Source organism: Oncorhynchus mykiss, chromosome 17, assembly GCF_057628025.1.
Source record: "Oncorhynchus mykiss isolate SJ-2025 chromosome 17, ASM5762802v1, whole genome shotgun sequence".
Taxonomy (NCBI): Eukaryota; Metazoa; Chordata; class Actinopteri; order Salmoniformes; family Salmonidae; genus Oncorhynchus; species Oncorhynchus mykiss.
Genome location: NC_143038.1, coordinates 59155207 through 59162333, shown reverse-complemented (window position 1 = coordinate 59162333; position 7127 = coordinate 59155207).

Genomic DNA, 7127 nt, shown 5'->3' with positions numbered 1-7127 from the left:
GATGGGTGCTGTGTTCCCCCGGGGCATTATATTTGCCGTTGGTATTCGGTCAAGTGTGTTTGTCTACCTTGTGCCATTATTTTTTGAGTAAAGTATGTTGCTCACTCATTTTGCTCTCCTGCACCTGACTTCATGCACCAGCTACACTCACCTTCTGACACCGACGTTCCTCTGCACTGCCACTTGCAACTTTTTCTCAGCTGGCATAATTTGATTGGCTGCTGTCCGATTCAAACTGTAATCCGTTAAATGAAGAGTTGATGTGCTGCACACTTTTTTTAATAGCATCATTTTTAATATTTGGGCTTGGGGAGGGTATCAAGGAGGGAGGGACTGTGAGGAGACACACACAAACACGCGTGCACACACTGACAAACACATTTTTAGTTGTTGTATTGTTTGTACTAATATTATTATATATTTTTTATGTCATTGTATTTTACATTTGTGTGACTGTCCCTGTCTATCAGTGTATCCGTGTTTTGTTACTTGTCATGTTTTGTGGTTTTTGTGGACTCCAGGAAGAATAGGCACTGCTTTCGCAAAAGCTGATGGGGATCCTAATAAACCAATAAATGAATAAACCAATGAACCGCACCTGGATGGTTATTTACTGAAAGGGTGGGGTGGGGTGAGGTGAGGGGTGACAGTGGGGACACTCAAACATAGAGGCACACACTCAGACTTTCACACATATGCATACACACACACACACACACACACACACACACACACACACACACACACACACACACACACACACACACACACACACACACACACACACACACACACACACACACACTCACACAGACAGACATGTTAATGTGTCAGATGTTCATGTCCTGTGAACTAATGGAACCAGATTGTTTATGTGCTGGTTATTAAGAACACAACTGTGGATTCCTCAATTAGCCTATCAGAAGCTTCTAAAGCCATGATTCCAATTTTTGGAATATTCCAAGCTGTTTAAAGGCACAGTCAACTTTCCTTTTTTTTAAAGGGGTGGATCAGCTTAATATTGCGGAAAGAATATTGGTTCCATCAATGTAATTGTCTGCATCATTTCCAATCGCCCATATATATTTTTGGTAAATATATATATATATCCATACACGCATGCATACAGTGGGGCAAAAAAGTATTTAGTCAGCCACCAATTGTGCATGTTCTCCCACTTAAAAATATGTGAGAGGCCTGTAATTTTCATCATAGGTACACTTAAATCAACTATGACAGACAAAATGAGAAAAAAAAATCCAGAAAATCACATTGTAGGATTTTTAATGAATTTATTTGCAAATTATGGTGGAAAATAAGTATTTGGTCACCAACAAACAAGCAAGATTTCTGGCTCTCACAGACCTGTAACTTCTTCTTTAAAAGGCTCCTCTGTCCTCCACTCGTTACATGTATTAAACATTTCTTCAAAAAATACAGTTTTTTTTTATCAATAAGTATATTTGAATTGAACCACAATGTTTGTTGTATTATTTTGGAGATGATTTCCTTTTCAAACAACGGAAAGTGGGCCGGTGTAATCTGAATAAAGGGAGAAAGGCCCTTCTTGAACATAGGATGAGACATTCGTACCAATTTACTAGAGAACCAGTTTGGATTTAAGTATAACTTTTGTATGACTGATGCCTTTAGTGAGAGGTCTAATGCGTTAATATTTAATAATTTCTGCCCTCCGAATTCATATTCGTTATATAAATAGGCTTGCCGTTCCAAATAAAATGGAATATTTTATGTTCATATAATTGAAAAAGCAGGTCACTAGGTGTAGGCAAAACCATAAGCAAATAGGTCAACTGTGATATGGCTAAAGTGTTAATCAGGGTGATTTTTCCACAAATAGACAGGTATTTTCCTTTCCATGGTAGCAAGATCTTATCTATTTTTGCTAACTTTCTATAAAAATGTATTCAAGTGAGATCATTTTTTTTATTTTGGGATTTGTATACCGTCCACATCTCAGTCAGACCATTTTATTGGTAAACTACATGGTAATGTAAAATTAGCATTTTTTTTTGTGATCCAATACGTAATACGTAATCCAACACTTATCATAATTTGTTTTTTTCATCTAAAATTGTTGAATGAGTTTCCTGTAAACAATAGATATTATATTCCTTCTCTTTTAGCCAGGTAAATACTGATCGTCTTTTCTTATTATCTGCTAGGCCATTACAATTGTAACTGGCTATACTTATTTCACCACTTACCATAATGAGACAACGTTCAAAATATATGTTTGTAAATGTACCATTGAAAAGTAACATGATGATTGAGTGTCTATATAGCTGTACCATGATATTTGCATTGCTAATAAGTAGCAATTGGTCCCTACTATTCCACCCGCTAAAAGCCCTCCTCATCCGAGTTGGGTTGTCATCCCAATGCCCGGCAGACCACCCCCGACCCCCCGTATCGCATAGCCCTGAACAGACTGGGATCCATCATTTGAAAAGAGCACACAGTGCCATTTACCGAATTGAAGTAGATCAACTGCCAAATGCATTTCCATCGCGCTCACCTCGATTTGTATTACATATAGCTGTGGATCATCCTCTATTGTCACTAACATCTTTTACTCCTTCGCAACAGCTGTGGGATACACACATACACCCACACACACTCAACCCTTTCCCCCCACACAACCACAAACTCACATTCTCAACAGTTGCACCATCCCAGAGCCCAACTCAAGAAAGGTCTTGATTTACAAATGCACTTACAGTTGCAGCTGCATGAGAAAGCCTGCAAGACCGCGCAAAAAAAAATGGGCAGAAATTGAGAGGTTTTATTAACCATTGTCACATTCTAGATGATGGAGGTCAAATGTACACCTTTTCCCTGAAACACCCACAATATGGTCACCTGTATTGACCATATTCCCAAGCATCTCCATGCAGTCAGACTTTTGATTTTGTGCCACCAGGGTCACAATAATATACCCCATCTCTGAATGTCCAAGTGTGACCCCCTCCCCATGGGTTACAGCAGCTAGTGTTGCCAGCACTGCCACTGCCTGGGTGGGGGCTCCCCACTGGCTAGGTACAAGGTCGTCAAGGTTCTCATTAGCAGCTTTGAGAATTTCCTTGTATAGTATGCTCTCCCTTTAGGGGGCTTTGGCTTTGCAGGACCAACCTTGCCAAGCAGGCTCCGAATCTTGAGGGGGCAGTGCTGCTCTTGGTCTCTGACCGCATTTTGGCTGCATACAGACCGCTTACAGCAGGCCCATAAAACAGTTAGGGACTTTTCCTTAGTATCTGGGTCATTCAGGTAGGTGTCTAGGGTATAGGGTTGTGGACTGTACCATTAAATAAGGATCATAAATAAATCATTAGATATAATTTATTTTTAAAATGAAGTTCCCCATGATAGACAATAAATAAATCAAATGTATAATTTATTTTAAAACGGTTCCACCATGATAGGACAATAAATGAATAAGACATATAATTCATTATAAAAGTATATCCATCATCTGAACAACATTGAAAACCCTCTCATACCCCGGCTCACAGCAATACATTGGTTCTGGGATATGCAACCATTTCATTACTCACTCACTCAACTTTCCCAAACATAATAAATAAAATGAAAAAATAAACACACACCACACCATCCACACATACTGTGCCTTCTGTTTTATCTTCACCATGTTGAATTAGTGCTTGTGTGTTTCAATTAGTTAAATGTGAAGATATATACAAAATATATTTTTTTAATTTTATTGTTACAATCCATATCCAGGCTAGAATTGTGTTTCATTATTTTCCTCTTCTATGAGAACTTTGTAATTTTAAAAATAACCATGGAGTAGTCTTTGTGTCTCTGAACAAGTGGTTCTCAATATATAGTTTATCAACGACGAGAGCTACTCGTTTCCCTTTTAATCTATTTTCTTTGAAAATTGTATACAGAACTTTACGCCATTCTGCAATTTCCTTCGGGAACTGATCATTCATGACAATTTTGGTCCCAGCAAGTCTTTTACCCTGGCTTTTAACCATTATTTTATCTTTAAATTAAGCAGATTGGGCGTTCATACCTTTGGCCTCTCTGTCCGAAGCGGTGTACACGTTCAAGTTGGATTTTGTCACTAGCTTCGTGTGGGATCTGAAGCTCTGTAAGGAGGAACTCTAACTACAGATTCAGGAACTTCCCCTTCTTTCTCCTGGATATCTGTAAGTACCAGATTCTCTCTAATGGATCTAGTTTGTATGTCCAGTAAGGCTTCTCTCACAATGGTTTTCTCCTTTTTAATTTCATTCACTTCGGTTTCAATCTTATTGACTGTCCCTTTTAGCTTGTTTGTTTCCTTCTCCAATGTCGCAGCTTTTTCATCACTCATTGCGAGGCTTGCCCTCAACTCTTTTATATCCTTACTAACTAATTCAAGTATACCCAGTTTGTCATTTATTGATTTTAACAGATCGGTTTCGACCTTCACCATTCCCGGTGGTGAAAATATTATATTGTCTGTGTCGGCAGAAGAGTCACGTTTTCGTTTTGGAATCGGTTCCCCTGTCTTACTCTCCGTCATGATTGGGTGTTGCTTGTTTTCGTAATATTTGTCGGTAAATGTCTCTACTCCTAAGATTTATTTTGTGTTATTATCCAGATTGAAGGTTATCACCCACCAGATTGTGTAGTGCTAATATTGTAGTCTAACTTGCCGATATTGAATATTACGTTTTATCTTGAGGTGTTCTACATAACATCCTTCAGTCCACCATTTATCTGTCTGCCTTCAATCCGCATGTAAGTGTTAAGTGTAGACACGACCGAACACAAGGCACAGTCATCTTAGTGTATGTAAACTTCAGACCCAGTGAATTATAGGTGAAATAATCTGTCTGTAAACAATTGTTGTAAAAATTACTTGTGTCGTGCACAAAGTAGATGTCCTAACCGACTTGCCAAAACTATAGTTTGTTCACAAGAAATTTGTGGAGTAGTTGAAAAACTAGTTTTAATGACTCCAACCTAATTGTATGTAAACTTCCAACTTCAACTGTATGTCTTGGATGTCAGGAAGCTTGTTCGCAGTGATGTACTGGGCCATACGCACTACCCTCTATAGAGCCTTACGGTCAGATGCTGAGCAGTTGCCATACCAGGCGGAGATGCAACTGGTCAGGATGCTCTCGATGGTGTAGCTATTGAACTTTTTGAGGATCTGGGGACCCATGACAAATCTTTTCAGTCTCTTGTGGAGGAAAATGTGTTGTCAAGCCCTCTTTGCAACTGTCTTGGTGTGTTTGGACCATGATAGTTTGTTGGTGATGTGGACACCAAGGAACTTGAAACTGTCGACTCGCTCCACTTCAGCCCCATCGATGTTAATGGGGTTCTGTTCGACCCTCTTTTTCCTCTGATCTCCTCCCTATAGGCTGTCTCAACATTGTCGGTGATCAGGCCTACCACTGTTGTGTCGTCAGTAAACTTAATGATGGTATTGGAGTCGTGTTTGGCTATGCAGTCGTGGGTGAACTGGGAGTACAGGAGGGGACTAAGCACGCACACCTGAGGGGCCCCAATGTTGAGGATCAGAGTGGCAGATGTGTTGTTGCCTATCCTTACCACCTGGGGGTGGACCATCAGGAAGTCCTGGATCCAGTAGCAGAGGGTGGTGTTTAGTCCCAGGGTCCTTAGCTCAGTGATGAGCTTGGTGGGTATTATGGTGTTGAACGCTGAGCTGTAGTTAATGAACAGTAATCTCACATAATTGTTACTTTTGTCCAGGTGGGAAATGGCAGTGTGGAGTGCGATTGAGATTGCGTCATGTGTGGATCTGTTGGTGAGGCATGTGAATTGAATTGGGTCTAGGGTTTCCGGCATGATGGTGTTGATGTGAGCTATGACCAACCTTTCAAAGCACTTCATGGCTACCGACATGAGTGTTACGGGGTGTAATCATTTAGGCAGGTTACCTTCGCTTTCTTTGGCACAGGGACTATGGTGGCCTGTTTGAAACATGTAGGTATTACAGACTCAGTTGAAAGGTTGAAAATATCAGTGAAGACACTTGCCAGTTGGTTTTTGCATGCTCTGTGAATGTTGACCTGTTTAAAGGTCTTGTTCACATCGGCTACGGAGAGCGTGATCACACAGTCGCCCGGAACAGCTGGTGCTCTCATGCATGCTTCAGTGTCGCTTGCCTCAAAGGAAGCATAAAAGGCATTTAGCTCGTCTCATAGGCTCGTTTCACTGGGAAGTTTGTGGCTGGGTTTCCCTTTGTAGTCCGTAATAGTTTTCAATCCCTACCACAGTCCTATATTGACGCTTTGCCTTTTTGATGGTTTGTCTGAGGGCATAGAATAATTTATTTTAGGTGTCCGGATTAGTGTCCCGCTCCTTGAAAGCGGCAGCTCTAGCCTTTAGCTCAGTGCGGATGTTGCCTGTAATCCATGGCTTCTGGTTCAGATATGTACGTACTGTTACTGTGGGGACAACGTCATGAATGCACTTATTGATGAAGCCGGTGACTGAGGTGGTGTACTCCTCAATGCCGTCGGATGAATCCCGGAACATATTCCAATCTGTGCTAGCAAAACAGTCCTGTAGCGTAGCATCGCGTCATCTGACCACTTCCGTTTTGAGAGAGTCACTGGTACTTTGTGCTTTCGTTTTATCTTGTAACCAGGAATCAGGAGAATATAATTATGGTCAGATTTGCCAAATGGAGGGCGAGGGAGAACTTTGTATGCATTTCTGTGTGGTGTGTAAAGGTGGTCTAGTTTTTTTTCCCTCTTCTTGCACATGTGACATGGTAGAAATTAGGTAAAGTGGATTTAAGTTTGCCTACATTAACGTCCATGGCCACTAGGATCACCGCTTCTGGGTGAGCATTTTCTTTTTGCTTATGGCCTTATACAGCTTGTTGAGTGTGGTCTTAGTGCCATCATCGGTGTATGGTGGTAAATAGGCAGCTACGAATAATATAGATAGTGTGGTCTACAGCACATTAAAACTTTTTACGGCTGAAATCCTGTTAACGGGATCGATTTAACAACAGCCAGTGAAAGTGTAGGGCGCCAAATTCGAATAACAGAAATCTCATAATTACAATTCCTCAAACATACAAGTATTATACACCATTTTAAAGATAGACT